The following is a 17,029-nucleotide window of genomic DNA, read 5'->3' as shown; positions in this document are numbered from 1 at the left end:
GGAAGGGAAGGGAAGGGAAGGGAAGGGAAAGGAAAGGAAAGGAAAGGAAAGGAAAGGAAAGGAAAGGAAAGGAAAGGAAAGGAAAGGAAAGGAAAGGAAAGGAAAGGAAAGGAAAGGAAAGGAAAGGAAAGGAAAGGAAAGGAAAGGAAAGGAAAGATGTGTGAATATGTTGGAATATTATTAGAAGTAAGAAATTGTGAATAAGAGAAATTCATAAATTGGGAATAGGTGCTATAATTGATGCAGCATAAAATTAGCAAAAATGAAAGAACTGGCTTTAATATAAATGAAATTGATTGGCTTTAATATAAATGAAAAGATTTTTAAAACCAGTAAAAATTCTGGGAAACAATGAAATATACTCTTTACTCATGGTAAAGAGGTAGAAGACTACAAGGAGAGGATGTTGTGTATGTTATCCAATGTGATCCTTATATCAGATATTTTTGCTTAATTGTTTTCTTTCACATAAGATAGAGTTCAATCTGGAAGAGTAGGGCTTTTTTTTTCTTCCCAGTAATAATTATGATGTAAAGAGAAAAGTCATCAACAAAATGAACTTCGTGTAGAAAAAAAGAACACCTGTTAATAACCATATAATCTACCCCTTATTATAACAAGTCATAATTGTGTATGATTACATTTAGTTCCAACAAGGAGTCTACTGAAAGAGGATAATGAATAATAATCAGCTTGCCTTTGAAATCCTGGGGTGGTTTTCCTATTCTCCACCAACCTGTCTAAAAATAAATTGCAGATCTGAGCACTTGGGAGATATCATCTAAGGAAAAAACAGGTAACAAACACTGTATTTTGGCAATAGACTTCTACTGAAAATAAAGCTGTCATGGTCTTATATGAAAAATATAGAAACTATAAACTTCAATAGGATTCTCAGAAATCAACCTCTTACTGCCCTATATTTTAATCAGAAACGCTAGCTACTGTGGCTTGCCTTAATGGATAACTAGTGCATTATTTTTAAGAAAAGCCACAGGTACATGTGTATTTGATGTATTACATCTTTTTTCCTATAGACTAAATTACAAGACATAACTAAAACAGCATCTTAAGCCATTTTCAAAGAAAAAAATTACACCACATATTTTGGGTAACAACACAGCATTCTCCTTGCCGGGGGAAGTGGACCTAGAAGGACAGGGCTAAATGTGCTCAAACTGTTTCCTTAGAAAATAGCAAATTAAATATCATAAACCAATGGAGGTAGCAGAACTTGCCATGGCATTTTATTTAGAAACTCATTAAATAATTATTCCAGGAATAATGTTAATGTAAAAATTTTCCTGGGTAGAAACAGTAAGAGGCAACTGGGAGGTGGCACGATGGATGGAACACTGAATTTAAGAGTCAGGAAGACCTGACCAGCCTAAGACATTAACTAGTAGTGTGACCCTAGGCAAGTCACTTAACCACTCTCTGCTTCCATTTCCTCATCTATAAAATGGAGATAATAATAGTATCCACCTCCCATGGTGGTTGTGAGGATAAAATGAGGTAATATTTGTAAAAGTATTTTATTAACCTTGAAGACTTCTATGAAAGCTAGCTATTATTAGAGACAGAAATATTGTTAGAATAAAAGAAGAGAAAGCATATACCACAAATGTATATCCAAGAAGGGGAGTCAATTTTATATCACAATTTTATTCACTTTTTCTGAATAGTTCACAACATTAATCTACTGGGGATAATCTAGTTAGAATATCTGAAAGTTCATTTATTTTCACCTATTGATATGCATGTGTTACACTTGTATATAATACAGAATTTCCAGTGTTGGTTTCAAGAGGAGCCAAAGGAAGCTATGTGGAGAAGCATGATGTGGAATTAAGATCAAATGGGGGCCAAACACTTAGCCTACAAAAGAACAAAGTCTTCGCTTTGCGCTGTTCCCAAAAAAGGGATGATCCTGCAGAAGATGTTCTGCCTTTCCAACCCACATGCCTTTCTGCCCAGGTCTGTACAGCTTATGGGAAAAGGCATTCAGAGTCAGCTAGCTGGTTCTAGTAACAACACCTAATTAAAATGGAGGCAGACACACATCTCTTTCCCTGGAAATGTTGATGGTGTGCAATATTCTTCAGTACGATGCTATAAGTCTACGTCTCCAATTTCGCTTCCAATAATTGTTACATTTTACCTCTCCTGCACAATAAAACAGCAGAGGTAATGAATTGGTCTTGGAATAGCATTGCATATAGTGAATTATCAAAGCACTCCAGGGTGCACATCCATCATGGAACCCAATTTATGTCTAATTGGCCATGTCAATGAGTTGTAAAAATAAAAAGATTTCCCTGCTTCTCCAGCATATTGATGCCTCATGCCAGCTGCTTGAATGAGCTTGCCCACACAGTTGTTTTCAATAGACCCACATCTGTACAGTCTTCATGTTTGTTTACAAAATAAAAGTACTGAAATCCCACCCTTCTTTTCATTCCCACCTACAGGATCATGTTGCAGAAATTGGTACAGAATAGGAATGCAATGTCCATTCTCCTCTGCTTCCATGTTACAAGTGGAATATAGTAAATGAAGTATAAAATTATACATTCTGTAATAACTTAGAAAACAAGTTCATAGATGTTTAAGGCTTTTTTAAATATTTAGAATACGTTTTACAGAACAGCAAATAACAAATTGAAAAGCTAGCCACTAAAATGTGGGGGGAAATGCTGGCCTAGGAAATGGTTTGAATTGGATAACTGTAAGCAAATATTTGTAAATTGGAGACTAGGAAAAGTGAACCCTTTCCTCTATCAACAGAAGGATTTAGCAGACAAATACATAAGCATCCAGATCACCATTGTGTTCAAGTCAGAGACAGTCTTTTGAAAAAGAAAAGGAGAAAAGAGAGAAAGGAAAAGGAAAAGGAGTTTAAAATGAAGAGCATCTAAGTTCAGCATTATAAAACTGGCATGCATCCCTGGCAATTTTCAAAAATCAAGATTACTTAATATCAGTGACTGCTTATTTCTGATTGGTGTAAATGGGGGGAAGAATGGTACATTAAGGAACCAAAGCACATAACACAGCTTGGGAAAGGAAAAAAAATGTAAAAGGAAATGTTCTAAAGGTACAAAATACCTTATGGTGAAAATGGTACTCCAGCTCTGACCACTACTTACTTAATTGACAAGGAGTTAGAGGAGTCCATTTGCCTCAGGGAAGGAAAGATGTCAGCTTGTCTACACATTTTTATATGATTGATGTATCAGATAACTATTACTTGCCAACAATCATCATTAACAATAGATATATATATATATATTTCCATTCCTATAACAAAAGCAACTTTAAGATGTTAAAATACATAGGCTTTGAGAGCTCCAAGATTAGAATACAAATCAAAAAGTTCAAAGGTATGCCATGCCAGAGGACAAGTTCTACAGAAGAAATATCATTAAAGCTGTGTGCAGTCCTGCCAGCCAGTGAAACACAGGGCCTGGGAACGTAGACCAGCCAGTGTTTTGTAGATCACTTTCAGAAACTAGAAAGGCAATCACATCTGGAGCCAAGTACCCATGAGTTTAGTGTCTCCTCCATCATCTTCGAGCATACCAACTTCTTCGACTACAACTTTAAATTCTTCTAGCATGTGCAATTTACAAGTGTGAAGAGTCTAACCTCATTGAGAACTTTACAACCCACAGAAGTTCATGGTTGACTTTGTAGAAGTTGTGATCTCAAAGGGCTGTTAATTGCAAGCCAAGAATCCCATTGGGAAGAATGTGAGGGTACCAAAGGGTGCACTCCCCACTGTATAAAAAGTTTCCTTCTGGTTGATACCAGTAATTCATTCCAGACATGGGTATGTTTAATGTTCTCAGCCTTAGGCTTGATTTGTCCTTAGCTAATGGGTTACCTGCAAAGGAAAAAGAAAACATGATCAGCATTTCATCAGCAAGCAATAGCCTTTAAGAAACTGAACACAATATAATAAAGCCAGTATTATTAGGATACAACAGGGACAGAGATTATGTATGGACATGGGTTTCAAAGTTCTGAAATTTTCTCTTTCAAATCAGTTCCATTGGCCTAAAAGATATGGAACCATCCAGTGAAAACTCCCTCTTCAAGATATTTATTTCACATTGTAACGCAGCTATCTACAGAGACAAAGGAGCTTTCCCAGTCATTCAGATGACCCCAATTTGGCCTGAATGATTAGACTTTGCTGTCCTAACATCAATAGAATCCACTAGGTGGTTTTGCAACCCTCTTTCACTATCATGTCATACTAAAGATGGGTATGGGATAAAGAAATTCACAATGGATCTAAAGGCATTGTTTTTCACAATATGACTTTTATCTAGACATATATTCTCTTTTTTGGGGGGAAGGCTCCTAAATTTTTCTCCACTGTTGCCAACAAAGGAAAAAACTCTGAACTACCACTCTATTTTTGCCTGCTCCCTAACAGGATTTAAAAGAGGGAGCAGTTCAAACTATGGCACTCCTTCTTTCATTCTTGAAGTGTTTTTACCTTCTATAGTACCCTATCTGGTCCTAACTGTATTTTTAAATTTGTTAATAATTCAAAAAGATGAACAGCAGAATTTTAGAAGAAAAAGATTTATGCACAGGAGTGAATGCTTACCCCAGTATCCAGAGTTTTTCATAAGCTTGAGTAGAGATATTCAAGCAAATTCAAAACACATGAACTACATAGAGGAAATTAGAAGGCATATTTCACAGACTACCTATACCTATATAGATGTTAAATGATGAAGATATTGGGAGGGGGTAGGGATTAAAACTGAAGCATATGCATATCATATATGTGTGTGTATATACACACATACTACTGTATGTATACCACATATATTACGCATTGGAGAAATATTTCTGATGTGTCTACATCTACGATTAGCACTTTCATCCTTTTTTTTATTATGGCAGAGAGGAACAAGACGTTGTAGAAGGAATGAGAGAACAAACAAGAAGCTATGAAGAGAATTCTATCTTTAGAATTAGAAGACCTAGACTTCAAGCTTGGTTTCCTCATTTAGTAATTGTGTGACCTTGGATAAGTCCCTTCCTCTTTCTAGGACTCAGTTTCCTCATCTGTAAACAAAAGATATTAGACCAGCTGGTCCTTAAGATCCCTGCCAACTCTGACATTCTGATTCCATACCACATGAAATTTGATAATTATAACTAAATAGGATGTCTGGTTCTCTTTTTTTTATTTTGGAGGTGAATCAATTTCCTTTAGGATTAAAACTTTGTCATTAGCAAAAATGTTTGCTAATGCACAGAACAGAAATATTAATAAAAAGTAATAACAAAAGGTATAGTCTAAAATTTTGAATTTTCCAATGCTAATCTAAAGTAATCCTTAAAAAGAAAGAAATGAAACTGTGATTTATATTTTACCAATGTAGTTGGTTATAAAACAAGGTCAACTTATTTTTAGTCTTTAGAAAGAAAGCTGCTATTAACATATTAAAAAATGTCTTCCCAATATTTCTGCAGTGACAATGAGATCACAGAAACACTCGCATACCAAGAATTGAAAAGGGATGTCTGAAGGAAAAGTCATATACAATATTGACATTCAGAAACATTTGCTGAAAAAGTATGGTGGCTCACTTGTTTATATCAGTTGTATTGAGATAGAAGAGTGACAGTTAAAGGACAGAGAGGAGAAATGTCAATCCCCTACAGCGACATTTGGAATTGTTTATTTGTTCTCCAGCTCTTTGTGTTGTTTCAACAAGATGACCCATATTCCTTACTCTGTCCCTTAACACTATGTATTGTCATGCTATACAATTGTGATGAAATTGCTCCTAGGTGGATCTCAATAGTACTTTCAAGGATTGAATTTGAAGATTCACATATTTCGACAAGAGAGTTTTAAGAGGCTACTGATGGTTGCTGACCTCTGATATAAATCTAAAGTTGTTTCTTTCTGATTGAACCTCTTTGCAGGAAATATTCAGTGTAATTGCTCAGATTTCCAGAACTACTTTTTCAGAACATTCTTCTTTAATTTAGGGGAAAATTAGAAGATGTTAGAAAGGGGTACCATCCCCAAATCAGGCTTGTAAGTGATGTTGGAACTAAAAGAAAGGAGAAATGCAATCATTTAGCCATCCTATTTAGGGGGGGGAAACATAATAGGATGAATATGGACCTTCCTGAGAAAAGTATGATGGTACTTCTAGGCATTCTTATAATGGCAAATATGTATACTGCATACTTTGTTCAGACCTCCATCTTTGATGGAGAGTAGCACCCTGTTGTTTATGAAAAGCCAAATTGTGCCTCCCTCAGTTATCAATTTATTTGGTTTTTCCTTAATATAATACTCAAAGAATGTGACTTACCCATTTAAAGCACAGAATTTTAGGTTAGGTAATCAATAAAGAAAAATATGCTTCATTTTATCTTTAGTATCAAATATTTTATTTACATCATTCCATAACATTCTGTGCTTCTGCCTTGGGAGCAGAAGAAAGCGGTAATTGACATTATACTCTCTATTCCTCTTCCAAGTGGATACAATTTATCTGCTTAATCAAAGACTCTCTAGCATATTAGATGTGGTAAGAGTAAGACAGAGACTGATCATTCTTAGTGTGAGTGAAAGTGAATATGTTTTTCACATATTTTTTAAAATAATAATCTAACTTGACATGAGGAAGAGAAGTCTATTTTTTAAAAACATGATTTACTAAATGGAATGAGAATCAAAAAGAATAGATAAGAAACACACTAATAAATATATTTTAAAGAGACACATGGAACAGAGATAAATACCAAGTAATGGGTCTCCATTTTCAATCCAGTATAAGTAAATCATGCATCTATCAGCAAAATCCCTAGATAGAACTTTCAGATTCAGAGCCTTGGTAATTCTATAACAAAACAGTTCTTCTAACATAGCAAAGATTATTCTGGATAATGGAGAGACAAAAGTAGCATATTGTATGGAGGATAAGCCTTGTAGTCAAGATCTATCTGGGTTAAAGCTCTATCTCTATTGCATGCTAACTTTCTAACCATGGACATGGAATTTAACCTTTCAGTTCCTTAGATTCTAAATTACAGATGAGTTGCTACTCTGCATTGGTCAAAGGACTTTTCTATATCAATGAAATCACTAATCCAGACCAAAAAACTCACAAATTAAACATTTTGATATGTGCACTCAATATAGTACTTAACATTTCAAAAAATGCATTAAATATAAGTATTAGTACATCATACTGGATCTAGAACTGGCCTTGGTGTAAAAAAAGATATAGTTTCAAGTCCTGCTTCTGGCATTTATTAACTATGTAACCATGGACAAGTCATAGGAACTCTCAATGCCTCAGAAAACTAAGGATTCAAGTTACAGATGAGCTACTGCTCTTGTGTTAATGGAGGGAATTTTCCACATCAGGAATTTCTCCAAATTTCTAATACTTCCCTCCCCCCCGAAAAAAATGTAGGTGTTAATTATACTTAGCTCTTCTACTTTATTACAAGAGACCTCTCATGAAGTGGGAGTAAATTGTGCATAATATAAAAACAAATCACATCAGTAAAACTTTACAAAAAGAAATTAATAAATTTAGGTGTATGATTAATTTTACTTAACACTTTTACTTTGTTACAAGAGACTTCTCATGAAATGGTAGTGATCTATGAAGGTATGGAATGTAAAAAACAAAACATATCTATGAATTTTTTTTAAAGAAAAATTAATTAAATGTAGGGATTTCCTCTAGTACCTTTTCCTTATGTCTCTACTCATTCAACAAGAAGTAAAAGCTTTGTCCCAACTATTTATACAACAAGGAATTTGTTTGAATAAGCTTGAAGTCAGGGATTTTAAGAGAATAAAATTTAAATAGCTCCCTCATGTGTGTCAATATAAATTTGAGACCTCCTTCCAGGCTGGGTTGCTTGAATAATATTGAGACTATGAAACATTTTAAAATCACTACAACATAAAAGTAATATTTTAATATAAAAGGAGTGTTGTGTCACATTGCCATGGCTCAAAATCACTGACCTGATTTCCTAATCTCTTACCCTTCAAAACATCACTTTGGGCAGAAAACCAAATATTAGAAGTTTCACCTTCCATGAAGGATTTTCCTGGAAGTTTTCAGTAACTGAAAGCAGAAGGTTGCAATAAAATGGGATTCACAAAAAGAGAGAGAGAATAGCACTTGCTATCATGAATACAGACTGTCTTCTGGTTCTGAGGGCAAGAGATAAAATACTGCACTGCACGAGGGAGAGAAATGGCACTCAGATTGTTATTGTTATGCCTTGAGCTTCATACACTATAATCACCAGCTCAGTAAATTTCCCTTCCCCAAGGCAATATTTTACACAGCTGTTCTTTTTTGTGTAAATCTTCCTTGTGTGTGCTGCACATCAACCCTTCTGGTTTTTGAAAATGGTCTGCTGCAGAGAACATGCAAAAGGAAAAATAATAACGTTTGTTGCTCCAGACAAAAGCACAAAATGATACAGGGAATGACCTGCCAGGAAAAAAAGGAGCTAATCTGCTTGCTTTTTAAGAGCTGAATTAATGCTTTAAGGTTTCAAAAGGCATTCAATAAATTATTTATTCTAGCATGTTTTTTCAGAGCCCTGTAAAAATTAATATAATTTTTTTAAAAGTTTGATGAAAGCTCAAGTTCCATGGATCTTCTAACCAACTGAAATTGAGAAAACAAAGAGATAAATAGCAAAAATCCCATGAAAGAAATTCAAAATAAAATAAAACATAGAACTCAATGCAACTTTCATTTGGTTGTTTTTAAAGGTGTGCCCAGGCATAATTTTGTTTTAATATTCTCTCAATTTGTAGGTAAATTGAGGAGGGAAGGGAATCCCATTAGTAATTATTCCCACCTACCCCTTTCTAGATAACAATATAGTCTCTATAAAATGGGTGGAAACTCTAAAATATATCTTTATTAGTTCTACAATTCTCTTTCACTCTCAAACAATTCACTCCTGTTAAGAAGGGAAAACACTGAATCGTTAGTATATCTTTCCTCCCATTTCTTTGTAAATATTGAAGATTTCTGCATCAATTGGAAGATTAGATAATTTTAGATTCTTTCTATGAAAATATTTTTTCTTTCAAATAACAAAATAAAAAGTTTTATATTAGTACATTTTTGGGTGGCGGTAGTGTTTGTTTGTTTGTGTTTTTGTTTTTCCCCCAGAGGTGAATGGGACCTAAACCTATAATTTCATTGGTGTAGGAACTTCTGATGATTACATTTCCTCTACCAATGCAGATCAGCAACTGTTCTAACAATTTAAGAGTCTAAGAGCATTGCTTGGGATACTGAAAGCTTAAGTTTGTCCTAGTTTACACAGCCAGTACACGTCCGAGGCTGAATTTGAACCCAGGTTTTCCCTCAGGTTAAGGCTGATTGTCTTTCCACTACACTATGATGAATCTTCCTTCTGCCAACAATAGCATTGTTGATAATATTTATATTATAACACCATTATATTATTAGGTACTCTAAATTTCTCATTGTTTTATGATAACGATAGCATTTCATGACTATATATTTATCAGCAAACAGCTAACTATTCTTGCTTAGTATACAACTCTACACTTCCAAAAGTTCTCCTCTGTGTCCTTTCCCATTAGCTTGTGAACTCCTTAGAAGGTGGGAATTTCTTTGTATCGCTAGCACTTACCATAGTGCCATAAGTGTTTAGTAAATACTTGTTGACTGTCTCTTTTTTGTTCTATTCTATTTATTCTTAGTTTAGGAATCCTAGACTCTAGGTGATGACTGCATAAGATTTGCTTTTTCCTTTCCCCCTTGTGCCCATCGACTGATTTCACTAGAAGGATTCCTCAGTTCTGCCCTTGTGCCTAACTGAGCTCTGTACACCACAGATGTCTAATAAATGTCTAGTAGTGCATTGATGCGCTGGTTTTCTTTCTGTGCCCTCCCCTCCCCTCATCTGGCAGCAATTCTATGAAGCAGCCTATTATTCTAAGTCTAGGAATCATAGACCTAGGTGATAACTGCACAGCTCTGCCTCACTCAAACCCAATTCACTTACAAGTCAAGACATCATCCTCCTGATTTCATTGGTCCTCCTTAGAATGAAGGACACACAACAATAAATCCAAGAACCAACTTTGTATCTCAGAGATAGGGTTTGGGAAATGACCTATAAATTTAACTGATATATGGAAATCTTGAATGAGGAGGCGTACTCTCCGAATGTGGTCCAGTCCCTTCTCTGCAACTCTAGTCTTAAAGAAGGATTCTTTTTTTTTTTTTTTTAAGCAATCGGGGTTAAGTAACTTGCTCAAGGTTACACGGCCAATTATTTTGTGTGGGTGCCAAGTATCTGAGGCAGGAACAGAGCCCGGGTCTCCAGACGCCGGAGCCGACGCTTTACTCACTGCACCACCTGGCCGCCCTAAAGAAGGATCCTTTACCTGATGTTTGTGAACTTGGGGTGGGAGGGAGGGATGTTATTGTTTTCATTTTTGTTTATATTTTGATAACTGTCTTTCAGAATGACTTTATTTTGTAATCCTAGGAATTTTATTTTGTATATTTAAAAACATTATTCTGAGAAAGGGTCCCTCTTCTTCTCCAGATTACCAAAGGACTCCATGACACAAAGAAAGTCAAGATTGCTGGCATTAGAAGGCTATTTAGAATATTGAAATGTTTAATGACCTATTCAGGGTCACTGGCAGGACTTGACCTCAGGCTGGCTTTAAGGTCAGTTCTTTATGCATTAAGCCATGCTACATCTCACTTAGAAATATAGTATAGGAAATCAGTAATGTACACACACTACTTTGGCACAAAAGTGGTAATTATGTCAATACCAACCAAAGTCATCGCAACTTTTGCTCATTTCCTTACTAATAGCTGCCTGGACGCTGGCTTTGTTTTTGCTATTTTCTACTCCCAAAATAAATGTATTCATTTCTAACCCCAAACTATTTAGGGGGAGGAAGGGGGAAAGGATAGAATAAGAGTGTGAGGAACTGAATCCTCCATTAATAAAAATAAGCAGAAAAGTGAAATATCTTCTGCATTGTGTAAATTTTCATCCCATCACATTGATCTGATGCACAAAAGAGAAATTATTTCCCCAATTTGGTCTTAAAACTCTGCTATGAGGACCACTAAGCAATTCCCACATTTTTAGGAATGTAAATTTTATTTGTACATATATACATTAGAGACAAGAAAGGGAATTATAGATAGTGGAATTGATTTAATAAGGAATCAGTTATATTTTCACTAAAATACCTATGAAATTTACATAAACCTTTCAACTTGAATTGTAGGTTCAATTTTCATTAGGGTAGCAAAGTGCCAAGGCATTTTTTCCAATATTGGTGTGGGACCCCTGTAAGATTTATCGATTGTTTGTTATCAATTACTGAACACCTCAGAGACAACTAACATTCCAAATGGGAGGAAATGAGTTCAAATAAATCTTTCAATACACAGTTCATCTGAAATATAGCTTTTACTTGAATAAGGGAGTGGGGGTAGAACCTGATACCTTCACTCTTCTTTTTTTTTTTTTTTTTTGCTTTTGGGAGGGCAATTGGGGTTAAGTGACTTGCTCAAAGTTACAAGGCTAGTAAGTGTGTCAAGTGTCTGAAGCCACATTTGAACTCAGGTCCTCCTGACTCTGGGGCCAGTGCTCTATTCACTGCACCACCTAGCTGCCCTAGCCTTCACTCTTCTTAGTGCTGGCTTGGATGAACTTGTTCACTTTTAGATTGATTGTTCTTTTAATGCTAATGTATTTTTTTTTCAACTGGATTTAAATGTACAGTGAATTAAACTCTTATTTTGCTTTCCGTGTACCAAAGGTACAGTTAAAGCATAATTATAGAAGATGACTTTGTCACTGAAGCTGCTGAAGGGAGAATGCTGTGAGGTTGGGACCAACTGTATATGAACTCAGTTATTTTATTTTAAGGCAATTTATAGGGTGAAATATTAACAACATGATATGAATATGTTAATTTAATTGGGTAAACTTCTAAGAACTTGACCTAGAAATCTTTGTGCACATGTAATTGTTGCTGTGTTAGAAGAAGAATTATGCCAGGAAAAGAAATGATGAAATAATAACTTTATGAATAAGCATATACCTATTTCTATTGCAAAACAAAAATATTTTGATCTTCAAGATAACAGAAGTATTTCCAGACAAACCAGGAAAGTACTGGTTTTCATCCCATAATTTTGTTTCCCCATCCAAAACAACTAAAGGCACAGGTTCAAATGGCCATTTATTTTAACAACTGGGACCACAAAGGGCACTTTTTTTTAATTCTTTAATTAAGATTTCCACTAAATAACATTCTAATCATTCCCACATCTTCCTTGAAAATATTCAGTGCACAAATGGCCTTTGGCTGTTGGAAGAATTTTTGCTGCTAATAATTATGAATGTGGTGCTAGGGTTATAGAATCATACACTTTTGATCCAGGAGGGAACTTAGAGGTCATCTAATTTAGGCCTCTCATTTTACAGAGGGTGAAACTGAGGCCCAGGAAGATGAAGTGATATGCCCAAGGTCACAATATAGTGAGCAGAACTAGAATTTAAACCCCAATTTTCTGACTCCAAGTACTGACCCTCTTGCCCCTGTACTACACTGCCCTGTAGCTATATACACTCACATGAAATTGTATAGGCATGTATAAGCATGTGTGTATTCACACAAACACATGTATATATCATGTGCATGCACATGCATATATAGTAAATATGAACACTGTGAATGTGGGGGGTGGGATCTGTGTGTATGTGTGTGATAGGGACACAATGTGAAGCAATATCAAATAGGCACACAACGTGAAGGGATATCAAGAGCAAAAAACAGAAATCTGCCATATGCACCAAGGGGAAGATCTCCTTGATACAGTGAACTTTCCTCCTATAAACATTGCTTTTTTTCTCTCTATTCTAAATATATATATTCTTTTTTTTTAAAGCAATCAATGTTAAGTAGCTTGCTCAAGATTACACAGCCAGTTATTTCTGGGTGTGGTGCTAAGTATCTGAGCCCAGTTTTGATCCCAGGTCATCCCTACACTGGAGCCAGTGCTCTTACTCGCTGAGCCACCTGGCCGCCCCTAAATATATATATATTCTTATTTTTATATATTAATATAAATATAAATATATATATATATATTCTTAAGAACCCTTCCCAAATATCCACTTATCAGATGTGCTATACAAGTAGGTCAGATGTTGGTCAAAAATCAGGTGACTTATATGGTTTCTTCCACCTCTTAATATGATGTACTTAAAAGACTGCTAAACTTGGAAGCAGCAAAGACCTATGTTCAGATTTCCCCTCTGACAGTTTCTTACACTAACTAATTACATAAATGGCTGTTACCAATCACTTAAGTTGACTCTGCTTCAGTTCCTTATCTGTCAGGTAAAGATAATATTATTTGTAATCTCTTCTTCATAATGCTGTTGTAAGGACCAATAACATTGATTCAAGAGTGCTTGGTAGGACTTGGAAATGGTATAGAAATATCAGGTATTATCATGATTCCATATACCATTCAATTTTTAGAATGCAGCCATAGCATTAGTGGAAATAACCTTGGAAAATCTGTGGAACTGAGTACAAGGGTAAGCTTTTTTTCTAAATAGCTTTTAGACTACTAGCTGTGTGACCCTGAGCAAGTTATTTAACTTCCATTTGCATTAGTTTTGTCAACTGTAAAATGAGGATAATAATAGCATTTACCTTATAGGGTTGCTGGGAGATAATACAGATCATATGTGGAAAGTACTTAGTAACAATGCCTGGTACATAGCAGGCATCGGGTAAATGCTTATCCCCTTCCCTTCCCTATTTGAGCTCTGAATATATATATATATGACATTTGGAAAAGATCTTCCTGAAGACTTGGTTCTAGTTCTATTATCTTTTGTTAACTACTCATATGTCCTTGGTTGAGTTACCAAACCTTTCTAGATCACATTTTCATCAACTATCAACTACTAGAAAATTCTATGTTTGGTCAAAAATGTTAACCCCTCAAGAACTCTTACTTGCTATATGATGAAATCCCTAATGTCCTTTCCATCTTTAGCATGATATGATCTTTCTGAAGTCTCATGATCTTTAGCTTTTATTCTGATTGGACCAGAACCTAAACTCACTGAAGAAATAACGACCATGTCGTACTCATAAAAAAGGTGAATAATTATATTAGAACACCAATCTAGTGTGAGATATTACCACAGACACAAAAATCTGTCAACAGTTTCTAGCAGCTTCCTGTACTCGGCAAATGAAGATTTGGGCTGGTAACGAATCTCTTGAACAGATGGATTTGTGTTGTTTCTTGGAACTTTGAAAGCCATAGTACAGCATGCCCACCACCAACTCTTCTGCATGAGTCATGAAAGCAGATGACAGTTTGCATCACCACTTAGGCACATTCATGCCCTCTAGAGCAGAGGAACTGGTTCTCTTTGGATGACTTTCAATATTAGCAAAACAACTTTTCCTAGGCTCTTTCTCTGTAGCTCATAAATTCCTCTGGGACTCAGAGGAAGAAAGTTGAGGCTTTTCTCCTGCTACCCCGACCCCCACTACATGTTCCTTCTGGTTTTTTCATGGTGAACAAAGAAAGCTGACTGGACCAGAGTATGATGGGATTAAAGAAAACCTTCACAGAAGCATCAAAATAACTAATCCAAAAGCCCTTTAGGGAATCTGGGTCAATTTTTCAGATATTGACTTTGCATACCAGTACACTTCTCACATTTTAAAAGAGAGCCTCTGAGTGGATTCAGTTGGGATGTACTTTACATGACAAATTGGATACCAGATTTACTTTTTTTTAAAAAATATATATTCATTTCTTATTTCTAGAGGGAAAATGGGAGATGTTGGCCTCTATCAGGTTTCTGCCACCATCACATCTCTGTATCCTGACATATCCCAACCTCACCCCTTTCCTCCCACTACTAGAAGATTCTGTGTTTGGTCAAAAATGTTAACCCCTCAAGAACTCTTACTTTGATTGAGAAATGGGAATAGCATTAAGATTAACAGGAAGTAAAGAAGGGAGGGAGAGGAGATCAAGTCTAAGAAAAAGACTTTTTAGATTACTAAGAGAAGGTGCTACTTTTCTGCTTGCTATATGATTTTTATACTTAGCTATGTCCAGTAGAATATCCCTGCAGGCAGAAATGGTTTCCTATTGAGCTTTGTGTCTCTAGCACCTAGGACAGCACTAATACATGCTTATTGATTTAATCTGAATTCAATTGAATTGGTTTAGATCAGAGGTGTCAAACATACAGCAAGGAGTCCACCACACTCCCAGGGGCTACAGAACCAGATAAAAACGTAATTGGAAAATATTTAACAAAATAAATTTTAAAACATAGATAACATCAAACTTTAAAATTAACACAATAGGCAGCCTGCAAGGATCCTTATGTGTGGATTAGTGCCCCCCCCCCTTTTTTTTCTATTTGCAATTGACACTACTGTTTTGGATGACTAAAGAGAGCACAGTCTATTGAATTAATCAAAATAATTCTTGGCAACCATGTTCTATTCTAGTTTAAACTAGGATCCAGGACCTTTCAGCCAGCTCTGGGCAGGATTATAAATTTAGATGAGGGAGTATGGTATAGTAGAAAGAGCACCAGATCTAAAATAATAGGAAATGGGTTCAAAATCCATTTTTGTCACTTACTACTCAAGGGACATTAAGGAAGCCAATTAACATCTCTGTGCCTCAATTTCTTCATCTGTAAAATTATAACATTGGACTAAATAACTTCTAAGGTCCCCTCCTAAATCTATGGTCCTATTCATTTCAAATTGCCTACATATTGGTGTGCAGTCATTCATTTTAGTGCTGGGGAAATCTCCTCTGAGCTTATAGGATTTGATTGGGTCAAAACACAATCTTCATTTGGTTGACAAAGATTAAATAGAAATCCAAAGGATTATGTTCACATTCAAGGCAGAGAATCAGATGGCTTAATTCATTTCACACTATTTTCCTGAGTTAATAGATGTTTTCGGCACTAGCAGAGGCCACGGAAGACACCCTTATAGCTTGTGTCACCCATTATTTAGCCTTTGAAAAAGCAGGATACAGAGAAATTGCAACTGATGGTACAAGATGTCTAACTGAATAGACCAAGGATTACAAACTGGTTTTTGGTGACCAATTGAGTTCAGTGTAGAGCAAGGTCAGCCCACTTCTATTCCTTTCAGAGCAGAAAATGTAAAGCAATTTTCCAAAGGAATCACTGTAGGTAGCCAAGTACTTCCTTCTTTGCTCAGTAAGAGGGTCCTATGCCCTCTGACCCTCCCTCCCTAAAGCATCATCAAATGAATCATGGGGCCCTTAGGAAACAAGGGTGCCTGGAACACTAGCAGGCACTATGATAAAGTGGATGTCACAGTTAATCCTTTGAAGATGATGTACACACCTGCTGCTTTGGGAGAAATAAACCAGGACAGGAGCACATTTCTGGAGTGGTTTTGACTCAACGAAACTTCTGGCCCTTCCTTAGAATCCGATCAACACTAGGATTCATCACAACTAGTGCTCTAACGTGGAGTCAGAGTGTTATTTTGTGTGTGGAATAATCAAAAATTGTCATCGGGCACAGCGGAAACCTCCTCTGTCTACTTCTCCACTCGGAACTTGAAGAGTTTTACACGTTTGCCTAAGGAATAAACACATGTCAGGTACTCCACTGTTCAAATGTTATTTACACATAACAAATCTTGAGGAAAGGGGACATTTTTACATTAGGGAAACAAGTGTAAAGTGACAAAGTATTTCTTTTTTTGTCAGCGAAAAGAATGTCCTTTACCCACCCACCCCATAAAAGTGCATCACGGGAAAGCCTTTAGATACTTCAGAGCAAAATCATCAATTGAATTTTTGTTGATCTCAAAACATTACTTCAACTTCTGTGAAGCCCAAATACCCACAGACATTGGTTAAAACATAACAAT

At 35.8% G+C, this 17,029-nt stretch overlaps 1 long non-coding RNA gene across 1 annotated transcript in view; it reads right to left on the bottom strand.

Moving 5' to 3' along the window:
* Positions 1 to 1,645: 1,645 nt before the first annotated feature.
* LOC138155389 (uncharacterized) overlaps positions 1,646 to 17,029 on the bottom strand; it is a 35,191-nt gene continuing 19,807 nt past the window's right edge. Inside the window, exons 2-3 of the long non-coding RNA XR_011166821.1 lie at positions 16,495 to 16,734; positions 1,646 to 3,886 (exon numbers count right to left, since the gene is read on the bottom strand). This is a non-coding gene — a long non-coding RNA (uncharacterized lncRNA). The remainder of the gene's footprint in view (positions 3,887 to 16,494; positions 16,735 to 17,029) is intronic.

The sequence above is a fragment of the Petaurus breviceps genome, unplaced genomic scaffold (genome assembly GCF_028583685.1).
Source record: "Petaurus breviceps papuanus isolate PSGF00001 unplaced genomic scaffold, PetGlider_PUasm1.0 154, whole genome shotgun sequence".
In the NCBI taxonomy this organism is placed as follows: Eukaryota; Metazoa; Chordata; class Mammalia; order Diprotodontia; family Petauridae; genus Petaurus; species Petaurus breviceps.
Note: the sequence above shows the minus strand (reverse complement) of the source record. Positions and strands in the feature narration are given on the sequence as shown.